Source organism: Glossina fuscipes, unplaced genomic scaffold (genome assembly GCF_014805625.2).
Source record: "Glossina fuscipes isolate IAEA_lab_2018 unplaced genomic scaffold, Yale_Gfus_2 1, whole genome shotgun sequence".
Lineage (NCBI taxonomy): Eukaryota > Metazoa > Arthropoda > Insecta > Diptera > Glossinidae > Glossina > Glossina fuscipes.
This window is the reverse complement of record NW_023998415.1, coordinates 15,450,506-15,474,664: the sequence shown is the minus strand read 5'-3', so window position 1 is coordinate 15,474,664 and position 24,159 is coordinate 15,450,506. Positions and strand designations below refer to the sequence as shown.

Genomic DNA, 24,159 nt, shown 5'->3' with positions numbered 1-24,159 from the left:
CTAATATTCGAAAATTTGTTTTTGAAACATATAATCCTATGGTCATGTCGAAAATACCTTTAGAACTTAATATCAATCAGGCTTTTAAGACTTTTTAATTTTATAAGGCCTGTTGAAGTAACCATTTAACAGACCTAAAAAAAAGGGGAAAAAATAGGAGAAGTTGATCGCCTTAGTAAGCGACTTGTGCTTTCCCTACCTTTACTCTTAGGGTTCATTCTTTTGGCCTAAATAAGTTATAATAATTATAATAACAACAGACTGTATTTAGGTGTTTTATAGATTTTGCCGCTAACATCAAGCTCGGAACGCTTGCAGTAAACAATTTCATACATTGGGAGTAAATTTGTGTTACTCTACGAATTCTTTGCTGAGCAAAGCAAAAGAGTCAGGGTCTCTGCGTTTTGTTTTTTTTTTTTTATATATATTTATATTTATATTAATTCAGAGAATATCCCGCATTCGTGTAGAACTTAGGAAAGGGATCAAGAGAAATAGCCGTAACCTAGTGGATCTATGTACCCAATCGGTAAAACAAAGCACTCACTATAGCTGCGCTTTGCATTTACAACTTTTTTGTCCCCACTTGAAAATGGATTAAGTTTTAATTTCAATAAATATCTCAGCAAAAATCTTATATTATATTTACATTTATTTAATAAACACTATGACTTACGTGCTGGTAGTTTATAAATATATTCACATAGCATATGGGATTAGCAAAGCATTCACTGGAAACAAGCAAAAAAAAGGAAAATTTATTAATTTTACATAAATATTTATTTGAAAGGGTTTTTTTTTTTTTTTTTTTTTTTTTTTTTTTTTTGAAAAACACAACAAAAAACTTTGATTCTTTAAATCTAAAGCTTAAGGCTCTTATTTGTTCAAGTTTTTTTGACGTCGACCACCACCACGTAGTAGAGACGCATATTCATTTTGTCAACGTGTTTGCGACATCCAGAACGAGTCTTAGAAGAGTCTTAGCGACAACGCATTTTTAACCAGCATTAAATTCTGAATCAAATCAATCATGTCTTTTGATCCGTTTGTGTAATGTTTCCTTCCAACCTTGAAAATGCAATTATTTATTAGCTTCACATTTGGCAGAAACATAAGAAGTGTCCAAACAACAACAAGTTGATATTAAAAATGGGAGGGAAAACATCAGCCGGAGCAAACGCCTATGGCGCAACGTAAGCTGAGCTGAGCGTAACATTGCCCATTGAGTTTTTGCTCATTACTCATGCATCCTACAAAAACTAATAAAGTCAGCCCCTCGCACTGGAAAATTCATTTTTTCGTTTTTCTTTTTTTTTTACTAAACGTAAACACGTGTATAAAAGATTCGCTTACAGTCGAATATAAAGTTTTTGCTTGTATTTTTCTATTTACCCCTTAAAAGCTACTCGCAAGCTATGTTCTAAAGCACCCCTGACTAATTCTTACAAACTTTGTAAGGGTAAAGGTATCATTACGATCTGATCCGGTGACACGAAATTTGCAATCAAACGATTATCCGATTGGACAGACGAAACTTGATAATGAGTTACGTAACTAGCGAAAATGATTTCTTTAATAATTTCGGCGGCAAACGGTTAACAACACAATTTTTTCTCATCGCTTGTAAAACTCTTAAATAAAATGAATATTCCCTGTATTATCTCGACGACAAAATTTGCAAAAAATTTAGCAATCAGTTCTCTTGAAATGATACGAGAACTTTAAGTCAAAAAGACGATTTTCAAAATTTTGAATGACTTGAATCTGAGATATAACGCCGACGCATCGTTTTACTTTCATGATATACTAGTTGAACAAGAATGAAATGCGGATTTCTCACAAACAGATCACACTGTAATCAGTTGGGAACAGTCATAAACATAGATGTGAAATATTGCTTCGGTGATATAGAGAAAATCGTTTTGGCATCGCGTCGTTTTTGAGGATGAAAAGCGAATTTATATCTATACCGAAACTTTAAAAGACTATGAATAGATTACAACTCCATCATTCACATCGTTCACAAGGCAGGAGTGGCTTTAGCAGAAATATGATGACCTGTCTGTGGTCTGACCCAGAACAGTCTTGTCTTTTACGAGCTGAGTGGGATGGTCAATACCATACGTTATTTACGCTTTTTTAAAAAGTAGCGAGAATATCAAAAAAAGGACAACACAAGCTCGCTGCTTCGTCGGCAATACTCGTTCACATTGAATTCGTTTCCCTCCGATCGATGGATCAGACACTTGCTGAGCAGAGCCTTGGTTTATATAAAGAAGTGAAAAAAATGTCTCGATTAATGAATGATTCGCAGGCAAATGGATAGACTTTCCTTGATATGGTATCAACAAATTGTCTAAAGGGTGCGAACGTTTTTAGCTGACGATGACGTATATATCCAATGAACAACTTCTTTTCATTTCTCCGACATTTAAAATTGTGCATCTGGTTTTTCATAACCTAGCTATGTTAGCTATGCTAACTCCCTGTGTCATTCCAACGGTAATAATTAGAGCTACGCAGCTTTCACTTTTGATCAGTTTAAAATTTAAAGTTGATTATAGCTTGCCCGTTCGTGTACCTATTGTCCCGCTTGTTTTTGTATCCCTCATCGTTAAGACGTCTTAGCCGAAGGAATAAAACCTTGTTTTTTCTTTTATTTTTCTTTTTTGTTACATATTTTGCGATAATATTTTGCTTATCAAAAATTTAGAATTGTCTGCAAACATGGATCATATGAAAATAAGATATAAAATCGGTCCGAAAAGATCGCCCGAAACAAAGCATTTGTGATTCGTAATTTTTGCCTAACGTTTTAATTATTTATATACAATTTTTAATCCTTTACTCTCGCAGATCATGATTTTATTCATTTTTTTCTTTTATTTTCTGTTTTTTTTTTTTTTTTTTTTTTTTTTTTTTTTCAAACATGTGGTTGTAAGGCTTTTTTAAAGGATTTTCAATTTATCTCTCATATGAGAATTGATCGAAAATCCTTGCAATTGCTTTATCCAAAGTGCAAGTCCTTTAACGAAAGAACTACAGTTTATAAATAACAATTACGAGTGATCGTTATATAATTCAATACACGTAAACCACGTACTTCTTACATAAACAACAATAGACTGCTATCGCAGCGCACAGGAGCGACATTCAACTGCAACACCAACATATCCTTTATTGTGTTTTTACCTATATGAGTGTTTCGTGCTACATAGAGGAGTATATGTATGTTTGAGAATTTCTTTAAATAGTCACAAAAGAAAGGAAAATAAAGAAAAAGGAAACAATTGTTAAAAAATATGAAGAAAGAAATGAACGCCAGCTGTCAGTCGAAGTAATCGGCAAAAATGAAGGAAAACTTTTTCACTTCTCCGTGCATGCCTCCGTCATATATGAATATGTACACGTAATCATGGCTACGAAACCCCACGCTCAAGTTGAACTACAGAAATACAAGCTAATTTGAAGACATCAGACTATAGAATAGAAATGTTTGACAAGAAAATTCACGCACACACTCCCTCCACACGTAAAAAGTTTATATGGTTTCGTAACTATTGAAAAATTTCGCACAAAAAAAAAATATATATATATATATATATATATATAGAAGATAAAGAGTCGAAAGCGTATCTTAAGCACCTACTTGTTTAACTTATTTTATCATACTTTCTGTGATGTATAGGTTGTGAAGATAAAGAACATTCGATATTATATATATATATATTTATATATATATGAATAAAATTGTAAATGTGATACAAAAATTTTCCGTCCTTTTGCGAGGTGGTCCACTCGATTTTCCCGAAATTCTGGTAAAGTCATGCTCACACGAATTAAATTGAAACAAGATCTTAGGGAAAGATTAATAATTTTACAAAAAGTAACACATATCGGGAACAGACACAATTGGCTGAACCGTCAGCCGTCAGTATCTCAAATCAAAAGCATAAATGTGTTACATACGATATAAGCAAACGTGGAAACCTTTAAGCTTCGATATTGGGTTAAGGAAATGAAAAGCAAATGTAAAAGTAATGCGTTAGCAAAATGTAAAATTTTAGCCAGTAACAAAAACCACCTGCAACTATACACACAACACTTGAAACTTTTCACTACACTGTAATCACACTTACGCATAACGTAGCTTGCGGTGTTAAAGTTAAACCTTTGTAGATTCCTTAAATCTAACGCAATTGTTACCTGAATAAGTTAAGACGAGTGCATATAAAAGCCAGCTTCGTTCCGAACATTGACATATATATGCATATATATGTTGTATGCGTACAGCCAGGTGTCCTTACATATACAATTTTCTTACATATAATATGTTTCGGTTGTAAGACGAACGAATACGCATCTGAGACATCATAAGATATAGTAATACTTGACCAATATGAAGTTCATTTTTGTTCACCATGCTCTCTGCAATCTCTCCAAATGCTCCATATGCCTAAAATGGTTTAGTTAAAAGAGATTACGCGCATTGCCCAGGCTATCTTACAACATGCCGAAGTCTTTTGCTCGAGATGAGAATATCTGGATTGAGCTGAGTATGCAACCTTGAACCACAGATTTGAGGGATCACATGCCCCAAGTCTGGTCTTATACAAATTTGCTGATGGATTTACTATTAGTTAGTAAGCGATCTTCAAAAACATTTAAAAATGTATTATCTTCAAATATATAAAGTTTGACCTATCAAAGGAACATTGGATTGCTTGGTGCTTGTTTGTCATACATTGCGATAATTAAGGAGACAAAAGAACGTACTATAGATGAAGAGAGAGAGAGAGAGAGAGAGAGAGAGAGAGAGAGAGAGAGAGAGAGCGATAAAAGTGAGTTGTAATTTTCCTATTTGCCGTAAAGTCACCAATGCATAGGAATAAAATTCGAAGTACACACGCAACACTTCACTGCATTTGAATCTTTAGTGAGCGGAAAGATATTTAAGTAATTTCGTTGAACAGGTGTGGTGGAGTAGACCCGCAAAAGATAGATGGATAACCGTTAACTCTCAGGCAAAACGCTGAGATAGACTTCTATATCAGTCAACTGCTCATTGGTTATGGATGCTTTCGTAGTCACTTAAATCGGTTAAAAAACGTAGCTAGCCCTTTGCACAGTGTCTGCCACCTTACGAAATCCGCTGAGCATGTGCTTTTTGCCTATTCGAAATACCTTAACGAACGGGAGAAACTATAGATGGAGATTGGAGAGTTTCTTCATCCAGATAATCTCGCACTACCAAATATATGGAAAATGGTAGGAATGCTTGCCGCATATATATTGAAAAATCAAAGAATCGAGGAATGTTAACGTAAGCTTATAGATAGTGCCTAAGCTTCGTACCGCAGGGAAAGGGATAGTACTAGAGTTGATCTTTAGCGGCCGAACAACTTTTAATAAATACTTAACTTATGTCGGCTAACTAATAGCCGCCTTTGCCTGGCTGTAGCATTTTGACATATTAGGTTGTACGTAAGGTCATTTCTTTTCCCCCGACAGCAAGCTTAATTGCATTCTTCACAGCCAAGCTGACACGTGAGTCGCATTTTCATTATACATTTTAACAGGGCCTATAACAAGGCTTGTTTTTGAAAAAGATTTCTTTGATTCTATGCAATAGGTTTTGTTTGATATCGTATCATCTACAGAATCGAAAAGTAGAAAAAGTATTCAAGCAGGAAAACCATTGTTGAACGGGTATGCAGAAGATGTATTGACAGGGGCAAAACTAGTTTACAACATTTTCTTCCCACAATTTTGATATTGAAGATGTGGCAGTGTACCATATTCCAGAAAATCGTTTGAAATTGATGAAGACAAAATAAATGGATTAACTGATGTAATAAACACCGATAATTAACGACGAATACGTAAAATCGTTGAAAGGTTATATTTATCGAATTTTGTATCATTCATAATCATATCTTTATTCACTATAAAAAAAATCGCCTTCCATTTTGATAAAAAAAAGAAAGAAACGAAATTACTTTTCGAACAAACCAATATTAGAGCATGGTTTTTTTTATGTCTTACCTTCAAGGTTAACACCAATTTCAAATATACAACTTCGTTGTTTTTTTATTTAAGAGCAAAATGAACTTAATTTGCCGTTCAAACGCATTCATACGACTTTTGAACACAACTCATGCGATTTTTGTACAAAAAAGAAAAGCAATATAAAGAAAGAACATAACAAAAAACGCGAAATTATTACAGTCCGGTTAAGAATTTTGCATTTTTAACTGAGCTTCAAATAAAGCATTTTTTTTTTTTTTTTTTTTTTTTTTTATGTCCAAAAAAGTGTTTCACGATTATTCGAAAAAGGCAAAAATAAAATATGAAAAGCTCACGCGAACATGTTATTATGAAAGCCTAAAACGGGCGAAACTCTTGTTAGCTCATGTTGTTTTTTTTTTTTTTGTTTTTTGCATATTCAAATACATAAGTTCGTATGCATGTTATTCTTTAATAATCCTGTTTGCGTTGCGGCTTTGAAAGTTAGAAATACAGGAAATTGAAGCACAATGTAATCACATATAATATATATAGATAGATATACAGACATATACATACACATACATATACATACACGTTTGCACACGCAACCATTATATATATATATATATATATATATATGAAATATTAATTTATTTACGTGTATACGTAAGTGTATCGAGAAACCTTCAAATTCATATTTACATAATTATATATATGAATACATTTATGTTTACATACAAATACAATAATAATAATAAAAAAAGAACTTTAAACTAATACAATTTCAGTCATACACGAAATTCGAAAAAGAAGAAGGCAAAAAAACGCTCCTTGACATTTTTCATACTGTGTGTGCATAGAATTGTAAATGTGTGTAAATATTAAATATATATACACTAACACCGATGCAAAGTTAGTTAAATCTACACATACGAATTATATTTCAATAAAAAAGCAAACACACACAAGCATACTGCATGTACTTAACAGTGGCACTTTTGTGCACGACATCCAACACACCATCGCTACCACAAGCTACACAACGCTTACCTCACAAGGCGATGTGTTATGTATGCAAACAGACAACATTACGCTATACGAGAGCGCGTACACGGACGCGTACGCGGACGCCTGTAGCCATAACTCTGCATTATAAAGTTTACCTAATTTTCTCTTTTCATTTATTCATTTATAGCTACATCTAATATTTAAAAAATTTTCCCCTCAAATTTTTTTTATCGAGAGATTTTTTGGACTTTCCTTAAAAAAAAAAAAAAAAAAAAATTGAAAGATTTTCAAATATTAATAATAATAACAATAATAAAAACAAGTTGAAAAATTTCATTTACTTTTTGGCGAATTTTTAATATCTTTCATCTTTGCCATCATAAAATTAATGAATAAAAATCGTAATATTTTATCTAGAAGTGTTAGATGATCGATTGGCATTTTTTATGCTTAGGAAATATTTCCACCAAAATTAAGTTCATTATCAAGGGATAGTTCATAGGTGCGAGGCTGGCGGTGTGGAAGAACATGTTTTCAAATTCAATCTCTCGCCTTCATTGACAATATAAGTCTTAGCCTTCTATCTCAATCTGTCGTGGTCGCAATTTTTCGAATAACAAATGCTAAACAGTTATGCATACGGATAGAGGGACGGACCGAAAACCCATCGAAAAGGTATATAAAGCTAAATTAACTGAGTATGTGACGTTACTTCAAAATACATATATCATGGAATCTATCAAAACATACTCCTGTATGTCTCAAACTTCTTTAATGTATGCCTTTACACAACATATTTGATTTCGGCGCACACGTTGCTTTTTATATAACTACTTATGTTATTGACTTTTATGTGAAAGCAATGATTTCAGGATACATTCAATGATTTTTTGCCCCTTTCATAATTTCTGGTTGATTGGTTAAGTATTTGACGGGCGTATAATTTGATGAGATTTGTCGTTGCTTTTTCATAATTTTCATCTTTTTTGTTGCTTTTTTCATCAAAAAAGTTATTGAAATTCAAATAAAATTTCCTTTTCACATGTCGTTGTGTAAACATTGGCTTTCAGTATATTTAACATTACAGGTGACATTAATTTAATCGAAAAATTCGTTGCAAGCATATCTTGTTGGCAATGCCAGACGTAGAATTATGATCTGTAAAGAGTAGCTTGAACAGTAAACATACCGGCACTTTGCATACACCTATCCATATTGCAGGCAAGTTGAACCCACTTGAATCCCAGCCCTCACTCAGGAAAAGTCACACAATTCGCATTAAGGTCAACGGAGATATATACACTTCTTGTCTCAATAGTCAGTGGTTTTATTTATTACTTTACCAATATTTCTCGTTTTACATACTGTCGCGCTGTCGGTTATACATCTTGGCCGAAAGGCCAATTAGAAATTTGTTAACCGATCGCTTCTTTGTATAACACGCACCAGGCTATTCCAACTGAATTAAGACTATTATAGAAGACGTGGAAAGGTCAGCGTCGCGATATCACTTTCGCGCATCTCACGCGTCATGGGTGTGAACATATTTAGTACCACTGTCGAAGAGAATCCTTTCAGATATTCGTTAATCGTCTTGGGAAATTGTTACAAATTTGGGTCCGTTTCTTTTTGACTTGCTTCCGCTAAGCGTGAAACTCCTCAAGTCATCTAATTCTGTAACGCATCATGGCTAACCATCATTTGCTCTTTTCGATCATATGGATCACTGTCTTGGTGCTGACAGCTGCAACAACAGCAAGAATTCTCTCAATAATTTTACAACTAATGATAGGCTCATAAAAAAATTTAAAAGTTCTCACATTTCTCCCGCAGCTTGTAACAGAAGAAATTGAACTAAAAGAGGGACCAGAAAGTTCTTTGTTCTCGACTATCCCCAAATAGGAAAATCCAGACGAGAAGAACATAGTGGTAGCATCAGATGTTAGCCAGAATATAATTGCAAACTTACCCGGCTTGTTTGACGCGAAAAAGACTGTGCATAAGTATTCACATATATGTGAGGCTTATAATAACTTTGACTATTCTTAATGAATTTACGAGTGCCGTCATCCTTGAATTCTGTTTAGTTTCACTAAAAGTACTTTGCCTTATATTCGTTAGATGCACAGGCTTCTTGTCGCTTTTTATACCTCAGACGCGTCAGAGTCAGGGTCATCTACTTTGCGTTTTGTATCATCTTTTTTGCTCAAAATTCCTCTGCTTCTGGGCAAACTTCTATTCTTCCATTATTTAAAAAGGATATTTTTTACTCTTTTTTTTTGATAATAATGCATTTTTAAGATGCAATAAAGTGTAAATGAAGAAGCGTTTTGAGAGATCTGGAAATGACGGAGAGATCTCCGAATGTCAAGGAAAGAAGTCGATCAAGTATAAATAATTTTTGTAAATCATTTTTTTTTTTAACTTGACTCCAAAACTAAAATTCTATCAACACACATTTTCAAAGAAATGCTATGATGGAGTGGTAGAAATATTCGTAATTAAGATATTTTAATATCCTTGAGGGATCAAAGTGAGCTTCTCGTGGTATTTAATGCCGACTTATAAGAAATTGTCAATAAAAAAATTGAATAAGAAAATTATGTTTAGTTGTGGCCAAACATTTCACTCTTATCATCTGTAAAATTATGTGGGCGTGGCCAATTTTTTCCACTTTTTTATGGAGACTGTAAGGTCACTCATAGAATATATGTGGAAATTTTCGCGGTTTGTTAGTTTTTGCTTTTGAAAGCAGTGGCGGTCCCAGGTTATACTGTGGGCGCGTCCTTCGATCAATGTGGCCTATCTGCCAACAATCTGCGAACAAAAATTTCCAATATTCGTGCTAAGATATTGCATAGATACTGCGGACGTACTGACGAACAGGCGAATATGCCTAAATCGATTCAGAACTTAATGCTTTAAAGCTTCTCTTTAGTTATTGCAAAATTTTTGATAAATATATTGAGTATACCACCACCGACAGGTTATATAAATTTATGGGAAAATCGTAAACTGCAGATATCCATATCATTACGTTATGTGAATGCAGCACTTTTTTCTTAAAATTTAAAAAGAGTTTATTTTATGCTGTTTGTTACGTTCCGCGTTTATCTCTTAACTGCAATTGACAGAGAAAGGTAAATGCGTTTGTTTGGAAAAAATGATTTACAGATTTATTCTGAGCGACACCACAGCGATATTACAAGTCACGAGCCTATTTTTTTATTTACGATTTTCGTGGATTGGCAACCTTGTAACAAAATCGAAATTCGAATGTCATAAAAGTCACCAAAAATTGTGATAAGAAAGCACGATGTTTTCTCTTACGACTGATGCGGTCAGACCTTCAGTGACATCTCTAAAAAGAAAGAATAAAGTCATTAAATACACTGTCCATCAAAGCAAGTGCGAACGAGTTGACGTCGATAGCATAGACATAGGACTAATGAAAAACGATCGTCTATTAAATGCTGAGTTAGTGCTGTCTAGTTGAGAACTTGAGGATTTTTAAAGATCATATTATTTAGACAAGGTATTTTAATTTATTATTATTATTATTAATTTTGCCAGAGAAATAAATTCTAAGACTAAACTCTTAAAAGCATTAGCATCTAAGGCTATCGACTTTTTTTATATTAAAAACTCTGCCGCATTTGAGATTCCAACCCACGACCATTGTCTTGCTAGTCGAGATTCCTCGCCTTCGGCTACTCAGGCGAGATTTAAAAACTGCCGAATCATTTCAATTTGAGGTAATTGCCTAGTTTTGTGCAAACAAACAAAAATGCCCAAATGAAAATTATATTGTGATATGAAGCAGCAGCACTTTTACTTTAACCTTTTTTCTTCACTTATTAGGGGCTTTCAGTGATAGCGGAGCTTACTTTAATTTACTTGCAACAAATACGAGCGAATTATTGTAAGCATTCAATTGTTTATACGAAACTAGGAAAAAATCCCAGATATTCTTTAGCTCAAAAAAAAAAAAAAAAAAAAAAAAAAACAAATCCCCATATACCCCAGTAGGGTGTTTAATTGTAATAAGAAAAGCAAGCAATCATACCGATTGCATCATCAATTGCTTGAGCTAATTAAGAATAGCGTATAATAGTTATAGTGTATGCTTGCTTGGTCTTGCGTGTAGGCGTCACAGACTTCATATTAACCTATGATTTAATTTACATTTTTCAAAATTTGCTTTTTCCCCAAAAAATATTTATATGTTTTTTTCGCAAACATAGAATTCTAGAACAAAGCAGAGGTTGCCTGAGAAACGGGGCTTTATGAATAAAGTTACGATAGCTGCACTGTAGATTAGATTGGAGCTTGGAAAGCTACTAAGAGTTTTGAAAAACATTACTGAAAATATTGTTATAGAATTTTATTAAAATTATTAGAAATAAAGTGTAAATCAATGCAAAGGTTTAATTGAAAATTTATAGTAAACCAATTTGTTTTCATTTATAGAAATTCACAAAAAATGAAATGATAAATGTAATGACATAACATTGCTTTTTGTAACGATGTTACAAAAAGCAAAAAACAAAAACTTTGTGTTTTTTTTTTTTTATTTTTATTACAAAATCTATTATACGATATATTAATGCAAACTAGAGCGATTTTGGCGTAAATGTTGGCCCTAGGGAAGAGATCGCACCCGTACAAACTTGCATGTTTTTTTTTTTTTTTTTTTTTTTTTTTTTGCGCTTAATTGTACAGTATTTTATCATTGGACTTGATACTCGACATGTATGAGTTCATAGTTTTGTGTTATTGCCACTAATAACGCCTAAGCATTACCATAGGCCAATAAATTATCAGTGATAAATCAACTAATTAGTTATCATTAGTTATTATTAGTTTAATATGCGGAAAATTTCATACAGATGCCATTAATTGTGTTATCAATTTCGTTTACACATAGAAGAGATGGGCAAAGGACTCGAAAGAACTTTCCAAAATAATTTTTTTCACCTTACCTCATTCACATGGAAAATTTAAAAAAAAAAAAAAAAAAATCCTATTAGTTGTAAAATATTAAAGCATTGTTTAATTTAATTTAATTTATATTTTCCAGTTTTTTAAAGATCGATTGCATTATCTTGTGTCGATGAATACTGGCAATGCCTGCCGAAGCTTATTACTCTCCATTTTAAGGATTTGATTGCGAATCTTGTCACTCTCTTCGGCTCGAAGCCTCGTACAATGTCTATCGTTCTGAAATGATCACCCGAGGTGATCAGGTATCTGATTCTATAGTTAGTTGGGCTGCATAACCTTAATAATATGGGCTACGATGTTGAATGGATGACTGCAACAAACTATTTAATGAATCAAGTACGCAGATCAAAGCGAAATTTTTCCGTCAAAATGTGAAAGAGACAATCGTGAAGTACTTCTACCTTGGCCAGGGAATAACTTCAAACTTTTAATAGAAAAAAAAAAAAAAAAAATCATGGAATAAAAAGAAAACTCTAGCATAATTCGAATGAAAAAAGTCTAAATTTTCATTTATATATTGTACATATCTCAGATATCTGCTGCACCTTCTCAGAGTACTCATAATAACACTACGTTTAGTTATTTTTACCATCAGGTGTACCACAAGAGTGTATTATGTAAGAACTTGACATTGATTCATTGATTGATTTTATTTTACTAATCCATTCAGAAACACTTTCTAAATCGATCTATTGTTTTATTATCTTCAACCTACAGATTCGGCACACTAACGTGTTCTGGTTCGGATCCCGTCCGCTTTTTCTATAGCTCCCCATATGAGAAATTATTTTCAAAACTCATTATATGAGTGATAATAAGATAGTCTACGGTACTTGATGATGCACCACGGCCCACTATGTTGTTTTCACTTCTATGTTGTTTTCACACTCACTCATTTATTCCTGTGTGAGTTTTTGCGATAATGAAAATTACGCGGTCAGGTGGAGGAAGGCGGAGAAGCAGATACGAAAAAAAAAAAAATTACGCTACATTCCATATACTGTTTAAGAATCTCCAAGGCATGTCTCTGAGCGCTTTAATCGCAACACCAAATCTGGTCAAAACCGATTCCTAATAAGTTGTCAATAAGTAAAAGTCGCGAGGGCCGTTTATATATATTACGAACCTAACATGCATTAACTAATGCCGATTTCTATTCGAAAATTGGAAAAATTGAAGGCAAAAGTAACGCCTGACTTATTTCAGTATAGCACAGTAATTGGAAGGAACGATATCGATAATCGGCCATAAGTATTTCATTTGCTCTGTCCGAAGACTTCTAAACTTCGTTGAATTAGTTGTAACGAACGTTCATGAAAATCTCGTATCACAGCTTTTTTGAATAGAAACTAGAGACATTTAGACGGGAAAACTCCTACTGGGGTAAAAGAGAATAAAGCATGCACTTCCACAACACTCTATAGATAATGCTACATAAATGAATGGCCATGGGTAACATCATCACTTCTTACATAGTCCGTTTTAAAAGTTGAAGTTCGATTATCTGAGTCCACTTAATTAAATTAGTTTTGAGATGAAGATGTATACGGATACTGTTATATAAGTTGTAACGCCTTCGATAAGCTTGAAAAAAAAAGAAAAAACCTGAAAGCCTGAGCAAGATCAACAATTGTGCGGCAAAGTTGCTGCATATAATTGCGCAGCTTAGAGTGCAGAGGAGACGTAATGGAAGTCAACAGGGTAGTCCACTAAGCTCGCACCAAACGAAGAGCACCAATTGCAACCAGCGCCCGCGAACTAATATCTAATGATCGTCCCGCGGGCCAGATTGGTCAAAGGATTTTGCTGTGGGAGGAGAAAGGGAGGGGGGCGGGGGCGGGGGCGGAGCGGGTATATTGCATACTGCTGATACGAGCATCTATTAAAGATTTCTACTCCAGCTTGGCAAAGAAGAGACAAAGAAGAGCATACCCCAAATCCAACACATAATATATAAGCAACTTAATCAAAAGCTTCCTAATGAGCGTAAAAGCGTGTTAACTTCACCACATTAAACATATAAATAAAACATGTTTCTTAACCAAATTTTTATTATTTGGTTACGGTAGACGTACATTGAAGTCAACTGTAGTAATTACCAATAAAAAAAGAACAGATTGAATTATGTACGCTTCCCGTATAAAGTTATCTATAAACATATTTTTACTTGGCAAGCTATTTGGCAACCGGTAATAATCTTAGCTGCTATAAACTGGTGCTAATGTTGTGTCATAAAAAATTTTCGACAAAATTTTATACACAAATAAAAGCCATAACAATTGCTCTTTGCGTTTGCCTTGGGTTGAGTTTTCTTGTAGCCGCCATCAGGAGATAGGCACGTATTTACATTAATATCCCATTTGCGACATCCACAAGTTGTATTGTGTACATTTTTGTATATGACATGCATGCATACATTCCTGATCAGCATACGATTCTGAATTATTTTCAACTTTATTGTTCGTTCATTCGTTGCTTCGGAATTCTTATCGAATTTCTTTCTTAATTATTATAAACGCATTGCCTAATATAATCTGGCGGCAGTATTCGAGTCAAGTTTTAACTAAGAGATGCTAATGTCATATGAATAGTGGATATGTGAAATTCGTTGTGAAAGATTCCGGGCATATGGAGATATTCTTGCTGTATTCGTAGCCAGTTTACGAGTTAAAAATTGAAAACTTTTTACGCGATACTAATTTAAAATGCACACCTTTTTAAAAGCATTGTAAGTATACTTATGAAAATTACAAAGTATTTCATTGAAAAGCTTTTCATTCACTTAACGGCGAAAAAAAACAATTTCTAATTTTCGTTTTGCTTTTTTCATTCTTTTAATTATTTAATTAAAAATCAAGCTATACGTACGTGTATCTGCTTTATTAAGTAAGCAATGTGCAAAATGTTAACTTAAAATGTTTTGTTCTTCATTGCTTCATCGGCTGCGAGAAATACGTATACGAAAATCTTCTTATTTTCATTGTATTTGTATGCTCATGATAATCACAATAGTTTATTGAGAATCAATCAATTCATTAGAGTTTACCCGTCAAAGTGGCTGATCATCTGCTCAGTGCATTGTCCTTTAGGAAGAATGGAAGAGAAAAGAAGAAGAAGATTTTTGTTGAGTCTTGACTTAAATGCGCTTTTACGAACTCACTTAAAGCTTTCGATGATGCCGAATCGGAACGCAATTCACTCTAAATGTTTCGTCTTTATTGTCTTATGCCTTGGGAATATATATATATATATATATATATACATGATTTTCAATCGATTAAAACTGCAATGGATTTCGTTAGGCATTTTCTATTTTATCATGTTACTCGTATTTCTTTTTTTTTTTGTTTTTTACTTTACTCATGATTTACTATATAATAACATATAGCATGAGATCCAAATAAGCGAATGCCACTTAAGGTGAGCATTGCTTGTGGTTTTTTCTGCTTTGTTTTTTTTAATTTTTGCTTTTATTTTTGTCTTTGGTTTTATTTTCAATTTTCATTTTTCTTTTTCTTTTACTTTATTTAAAATTTACACAAATATATCTTTTGCAAGCATATATATATATATATATATATGGATATGGAAAAGTGCAAATATTTATTACCAATTATATTTATGTAGAACTCAAGCATACCATGTTGCATTTTTTGTATTAATTACAGTCTTTGCATTTCATTCCGGCAACATTCATATGTAACGGCATAATGATGCAGTTATATAATAAAGTATGTAAGGAGAAATTTATTTATAAAGCAGATGAGCAAGTAAACCAAGTACTTTCGCGCAATACTTTAGCTCAGGCTCGGGGAGGACGGAACAGAATTTGTTTTAAGTTTTAGTGTTTAATGTTCATACATAGGTAGGTATACGCATACATAAAATACAGAAAAGTAAATGCGCTGATGAGGTTTTAATGTTCATTTTAATCTCTTAAACGTTTGTTTATTGTTGCTGCTGCTGCTGCTGCTGTTGCTGCTGTTGCTTTTTTATTCTTTTTATTGTTATTATTGTTACTATATGTTGCTTAAGCCGTTTAAGTAATAAATGAACAGGAATTTAAGTCAAAACTCATAGTAGTGTGCGCTTTACAGTTTTAAAATTGCCGCAGCTTAAGCATACAACAATAAACAACTGCAGAAAGTGCTGGCAAAAGGAAAAGAAGTGACGGTTGAGCAGGAGAGCAGGAGAAAAGGAAAGGAAATGAGAAAGTGAAAAAAAAAAAAAAAACGTCTGACGATTTTATGTTAGGTTTGAGGAAACGTTTTAACATAAAGTTGCTATAATAACTCAATTTTTGACAACGTGCAACAACATGAGGTAACATTAGATTTATAGCTAACGTTTGATTTTTATCCCAACTGCAAATTCAAGGTGTCCGACAAAACTTTCCTTCTCATTTAAATTTCTGAATTTAAAATTTAAAACAAAAAAAAATTATATTAATAATAATAATAACCACTCACTCGCTTCAAATGATTTTTAAATAATTTAATAAACTCGTAATTAGCATCCCACTACTATTCCATTATTATGTTATTTCCCTTATTAACATGCATCTTAAAATCAAGATAAAGTCTAGATGTAATATAAAAAAAAAAAAAAATAATAATAATAATAATAATAACCCGTCCGAACGTTTTTTTTAAACCTATTAACAAATCACGTAGTAGTCAAGCGTTTACTTTATTTTCTTAATGAACTTGACTCGTTTTGTTGTTAAATTGTTTTTCTTTCGATTGGATGGTATTAGAGCACTCATTTATTACTTATAAAGAAAATCTAAGGTTACCAACCGTGCACTAATACAATGTTATACACACAAGTATGAAAAAATGAAATTTAAAACAACTAAAGCAAATAAAAACATTTTACTGCAATTGAAATTTGACATTAGGTATGTTTACCTTTTGCTTTTTAAATTAAAAAAAAAAAAAAAAAAAAATTATTAATGAAGTGAAGTTGTTTTTGTAAAATTCACATAAAAAAAATAATAATAATAATAATAAGAAAAAGAAACGTAAGAATTGTCTAATTATACCTCACTCACATAACTGAAATTTGTGAGGATGTATGCCACACGCTCAGAAATATTCGAGATAAATTCACTTTCCCTTAAGCAAATCGATTTCGAATAAATAATCAATGGCTCAAAGCTTTCGGAAAATGAAATGAATTGAATCGCATTCTTCCAACGACAGTTCTCTATAAAGCGGCACATTTTGAAAAATTTATTATTATAAGCAAATAATTTGTAAATTTCAATATTTCTAAATTGAAAATTAAGAAAAATTAATATTTTATTGTATTAAGTAAACATGGAAAACTTGAATGGAAGCGGGACAATTCCTCGCTTGAACTTTCACTCAAGATGGCAATGGAATGGAAAGAAGATTTGGAAATTAATATTTTATGATGAAAACTTGTTAAGAGTAGAGACTTGACAAGCACAGTGACAGTGTAGTAAATTAGCACCAGGATGTAGTTATATTTTGCACACGATATTTCCATATAAGAACTTTTACGAGAAGACCACTCTCGTATGACAACATAACCTCAGGAAAAAAGAAAAAAGTTTATTTAAAACCAAATCGAGTAAAATTTCGAGCCGTCTCCCACAAAATGTAGGGCTTTAGAGACAACAGATAATATTTGATAAGAATGTGACACAAATTGTACCAAGGCATTTAATAGTCGCTTCATTCTTGTATAACATTTTAATTTGTCTTTTGGTTCGTTTCGTTGTTGTTGCCGTTGTTGTTGTTATTGTTGTTGTTATTGTGTGTTGGCCTTACCTATAACGACGAGGAAACTTCCTTTCGTTCTGAGTATAATTGAACTTTTCCTTTTAAGAAGTCGAAAATTTTTAATTTTAAAATTCCTTTCACATCAAAATGTATATTTAAGGTTAAATCTTAAACCAAAAAAAAAAAAAAAAAAAAAAGAGAAAATGAACAAATAATAAAGGAAGCTTTTAAGTAATCGATACCAAAAAAAAAATCAAAAAATTCAAAAATTCCTGATAATAGTATATATCGGCATCGGTATTAAATTCCATGCGTTGGCTGGCGTTGTTGAAATTGTTGCTGCTACTGGTACGATCTACAAAATGCAATTGATATATAACTCTTGCACACATCTACATTCATCTATATAATCATGAAATGCATAACAAGGCCACTGCTAAATATTGCATGTACATGTAAGTCAAGCTACCTTTGCTTGCACGGAAATCCAGCATATAGCACACACACATATATTTATATTATATATGCATACATATAAACATACATTTATATATAATTTTTCATAAAGAATTTTTTTTTTTTTTTTTTTTTGTATATAAAAATACAAAACATAAAAATTAACCATGAAATTTTTTTATCTAGGTGTAGGTGACGGCGGTGAGTGGGCAAGTGTATAAATACTACTTCTACTTAGCCTTTCACATACACATCTATATATATATATATATATCTCGCATATACGCATTGAATCAGGTCAAATGTGCAACTTTGACTTAGAGAACATAATTAATATATTTGCAAAAGACCTTAGCTTTAATTCTGATATCTTATTATCTTTTATAATATGAAACGTATAAAATAATTGCGTATGCATACACGTTCTTGTTAATTAAGTCGTAGCAGAAAGAGTGTTTGTATGCTTTGCACATTTACGCCTACAAAGTTTAATTAATGTTGATGTTACAAAACTCATATTAATACATCTTGAAAATGGTAACACATACAAGCAAAACGCCCAAGTATATTCGCATTGAGAAGACACTAGTTTCTATTTTAGACAAATTATGACATCAACCAATTATAACATTTTCATCTGAATACTTCATGACTTTAATAACACAATTACGTTAACAAAATTTATTCCAAAATATTATTCAATATTTTGCTGGACAAACAAGGAAACTTATAAGGAATAATAGATTATTGCATGTAATTTGATCATTTTTTCTTGATATTGACTTGAAAAAGTCATTTATTAAGAACAATTGCTCCAATATCCATTAATAAAAATCTATTCCATTATTTTCTAAAATTTGTCCACATCTTTCCAGCAACAAGGCGAGACCGCGTCGAAAAAACGATATTGGTTGAGCAGCGCTTCAATCATCGATTTATTTTCGCACTGCTTCAACATCTCGAAAACCCATTCCAACCAAGCCATCCTGCATTAATCTGCAATAGTGGTAATCACCAGACGCTTTATCTGGTGAATACGCCGGGCGCGGCAAAACTTCTTATTCGAGTGCATTCTTAACCGATCTTGCAACGTGTGCTCGAACGTTGTCATGCAAGCGGATGGACTTAGCGTCTGTTAAGCGGTATTGCTAGTCGTTTTTGCAACAATACATCGTTCAATTGGTTCGATTGACTTCGGTGCACATTTGCAGTAACAGTTTCACGCGGTTTTAGTAGGTCGTGATACACTATATCTTATCGATATCAGCGAAACTTTATAGCCATGAATATTCCGCTGCAGAGTCGAAGTGGATGACTTTCGTGGACCTAATTATGACTTTTTGCGCTTGGGATTGTCGTGGTGGACTCACTTTTCATCGCCAGTCACAATCCGGTGAAGCGGTGAAGCCATGGTGAAGCGGTTCGACTTGTCATTTTCAGTTAATCCCTTTTTTTTTGGGTCTTTCCCGTCGCATGTAAACGTCTAGAAACAATTGATTCATTTACTGTTAAGTTGTTCAAAAAGTCTTTGAGATTTTGAACTGGATTTTCGACCAATAAATCTTGCAATTCATTGTCATCGAACTTTTTTGGTCCTCTAGGCCCTTCTTTGTTATTGACGTCAAATTCTCGACTCTTAAACCACTGAAACCAAAACCGACAATTGTGACATTATGGACCAGCCGAGTCCCTATAAGTTTCTGAAGATGTTTAATGGGCTTCGGTAGCAGATTCCTTCAAATCCCATAACAAAACCAATGGATATTGAAAATCAATTTTGAACGTTCCAGAATTGGTTTCTTTACTTTATCGTTTCCACCAATAGATTTCACCGATCAAAATACATGCAAACACCTAATATATAAAATAGAAAACAAAGTAAATAAATAAAAAAATTTATCCGAAAATAGACTCGATAGTGAGTCTTGTAAGCGCAAAAGACTATGCGAGCATTAGTTACATGTTAAACTATTATAAATCGGACCTACATCGGCTTACAATGAAATACAATAGAAAAAGAAGCTATGGTTACTCTACTCAACTATTATAGGTAATAGTCTAAAAGTAAGGCTATTAAATAAAGAAGCTATAAGTTCGCAGATCGACAATGATGGCAACCACGAGACGAACGAATTAAAGAACATTTGAATTTAAGCGGGCAACGAAGTAAACAAAGCATTAAGGAAGAAGAACTGTAATTGAGGATTTGAAAAAGGGATAGACTGACGACGCTTCGTTCATATGATCATATGTCAAAATAGTACTCTTCGGCTCAATCAATAACTGTGTGTGTGTGTGTGTGTGGTTATAAAAAATGTAGCAATAAACTGTTTAGGAGGAAAAGTCGTAGCAGAACAGAAATGCTTGCTAACTTATCGCATAGAAACTTCCAACTTCGAATTTTATTAATGCTTTCTAAGCAGTTCATCTCCTTGATTGGTTGTGTTGTCCTTTCAATTGCAAACTATTGCTTTAATGTAAGAGAGGAACTTATTTCATGCAATTGTGTTAACTTATTGATTTTTCTTCCAATCAAATATTCCGACAAATGTCAGACGCTTATCCATCCGAACATTATCGTGATCCTTTGATCTTTTAAAATAAGCAAAATCTAATAATTCATTATTACTATTATTTATCGTTTCTTGATTTGATAACTGAACAAATTCACGCATATACCTGCATTACTTGTAATGGAAGAGATTTTGTAATAAGAATTTATGACCTTGTCATTCGCTTTCCGCAGCAGTGACACCATCACTCAAGGTATATGAAAATGTTTATGCGAAAGTATGTCTTATGCGAAAGTATGTGTAAATGAGTTCATATGTCTGTCATAAAGTTATTTCGTATCACGAAGAATGAAATCATTTCAAATCCTTTTGTAAAACCTTGACTAATTTCGTGTACATGCTTCACATTTGTATACGAGGATTGGCAAATATGTTCGCTTGAAAACTTCAATGTTACATATAGACAGACAAGAGGAATTAATTATTAAATTCTTTACTACAAATACGTTTGGAATGCTTCCATGCCAGTTGCAGCTAGTTTGTCTATCTTTCTTAACATGAATCTTGGCTGAAAGATATTTCTTAATGGCGTTCAATTTTGCATTTTGAGTAAAGAAAGATAAGGAAAGTCTTTCGATATTTTTACACTTTTTTACGTATGTCTTACGGTGATATTTTAAACTTACGTTTTCTACGGTTTTTTTTTTTTTTTTTTTTAATAATAATTACTTATTCTATTCTCGTTAGCGCATTTAACACGAATTTACACATGTATTTTGAAACATAATTAGATGCATTTTTTTTTTAAATATTTCGATGATTATTTATACCTTTTGTCTTCTCCTATTATCATTTAGAAAAAAAAAAAAAAAAAAAAAAATCGTAATTTTCATCTCCAGAATTTTTACGTTGGTTGTGCGTTATATCCAAATACTTTAAAAATCACTTAGTAAGTGACGGTTACAAAATGAGACTCTATTAGTAGTGCTTTCATCATTTATACAGGATAAATTGCTCTCTTCGGCGCACCCTTATTGTTCACGTCCCATACATAAATTTTCCAATTTAAGCAAGAGAATTATTTTCTATCCTATCGTGCTTCTCATCTTAAAAATCTCGATTTACTTGAAAATCTATTTTTACTCTACACAATTCAAGATATGGCGATTTTAATTCTTTAGCTTTAACAGGTTTGTTTGTTAAATTTCTTCACGTGTTCTCTGGCTTTATTAGGGTTCATGTAGATATCGTGACACTTATGTTTTAATATTAATTCTGCTTAGGAAATCTAAAAATTTCTAATTTAACATAAAATATATCATGTGTGCTTGTAGTCGTTTTCTCCTCGCTTTAGTGGCATTTCTATGTACAAATTTAGATGACGTCATTATTAAAATAACATGTTTTCAACATAAACTTAAAACTCTATCAGAAGAACATCTCGAAAAATCTACTATAATATCAGTCAATTTTTTCTGATCCATTTTTAATGAATCAGTGTAAGGAATATTAATGTTAACTTTTTTTTTTTGGGACATGCCCACTTTCCTATTTGTAGATGTCGTATGCCTGTTTCTACTGAAACTTGTCAATTTTATGGGTAAATTTTGTCAATCGTCACCGTGACAAAAATACAGATAGACAACAGAAATCAGGCATGCATATCTCTTGATCGATTAGGAAAATGTGGTTAAAAAATGGCCTCGATCTGCTTCAACACTCGTTCACCATATACAAAAACGTAAAACAATCTCGAAAAATACTTAAAATGTTTTTGCATTTTTTGCTTTAACTTTTGATTCTGTGAAAATATTCGTAAAAAAACTGATACCCAAATATTCGCCCGAATTCCCTACATGTTTGGTAGAAAAATGGTCGCAAGCGATACAGTAATACGTCCACGATGACCGATTAAATTGATCAGTTCGCATTTATGCATCATTTCATTGGATTCTCTTTGAGACTATCTGCTACTATTTGATTTTACTAGATATGCTCTGATTTCTGTCATGTGGTGCATAAGTTTGTGACATGCCTGGTGCGAATCGTGCAATTAACGCGCAATGGTTCCCAACTAGATATGGTAGATGTTGTTTTACACAGTGCAAGTCAAACAATCCCGATACACTTAGCTTAAAGTCTTGGCAGTTGGCAGCGGAGTGTAACAGCAAATATCGGGAACGACGAACACCGTTTGGCGTACTTTTGTGCGAATACATCGTGCTCAAGCTTACTGAACCATATTTATTTTATGCTCGAAATATACCTGTTGGCAGCTTATTCACAACTATTTCCCTCCCATCAAATTGACGTTCGTAAATCTAAAGTTAAAAGTCTATCCGATTTTTACGCCCTTGAATCGGAACATTATTAAACTTTTAATCCTTCTTGATCTTTTTATTATTATCTTAACTTTCGAGAAAGAAAATTTAGTTCCCATCACTAGGAATATTCAAGTTGACTTCACTGTAATTAAAGTACAACTTTATAAGCTTGCTAGAGCCTAATACCATATAAAAGATTAATTTTTTTCATGTAGAAGAAGTAATCGTAAAAACGGTCTGATCCTATTTATTATCCATAGCGTTCGATTGTGGACAAAGCCAGATAATTGTGCCTAGGTACGTCAAAATGTCTCGGGAACTGCACCCTATAAATAATTTCATGTCAGAAGGAAAGCCGGAGAAATATACTTAAATCCATTTTTAAGAGACACAGTTGCGATCTGCAGGTGGAACACAAATCTACATGAATAGACATTAGATGGACAGATGAATAGTCAAATAGCGCAAATCAATTGACGACGTCATCTCTTCACTATTAACGAAATCATATGATTTTTAGATAGTCCCAGCTTTTGAACGAATATTTCACACATTTCGACGATTAGTTTACAAGTTGCACGTGCTTTAGAGACGCTATTTATTTATTATTATTATTTATTTATTTATTTTATTTTTTTTTTTTTTTTGATTGCTTTGGATCATTTTTACTGGGTGCTGTCCACTCGGCGGACTGCCGATCTGATTCTGCAATGAAGTGATGAGTCTGTAGTGTCTTTAATAATTCATTGATATAGTGATGCAAACAAACACTCAAAATAATAAAAACATTATGTAGCAAAGACGTAACTGACCGCAAGTTCATTTTTAGTAGGAAACTCGAATTTTTACTGCACAAGTTTATCAATTAATTTCAGGTCTGCCAACACTTTACAAGCCTACCAACTTTTTTACATTCAATATATACATATATATATATATGTACATGTCTTAAGAGAGTTACGATCAATCTTAAAACTGTTATTAATCTTCAAAAATCTATGGCTTATCCATTGCCACGTATCGCGTAAAAGAATTCCTTTTATTTCGCCTAAGTCGCGCCAAAAGTGAACGAATGCGGCATCCATTTTGAATCGG

The 24,159-nt window shown here is 32.7% G+C and overlaps 1 protein-coding gene across 6 annotated transcripts in view; it reads right to left on the bottom strand.

Annotated features, from left to right (window-relative positions):
- LOC119645005 (myb-like protein AA) overlaps positions 1-24,159 on the bottom strand; it is a 104,852-nt gene that overhangs the window by 52,273 nt on the left and 28,420 nt on the right. For 3 of the 6 annotated variants that reach the window (XM_038044758.1, XM_038044754.1, XM_038044757.1), the window contains exon 2: positions 677-731. The gene's annotated coding sequence lies outside the window, so the exon portion shown is untranslated. Of the gene's footprint in view, positions 1-676; positions 732-6,045; positions 6,270-14,889; positions 15,105-24,159 lie in introns of those variants that run through there. The other 3 variants (XM_038044759.1, XM_038044755.1, XM_038044756.1) reach the window with 2 other exon arrangements.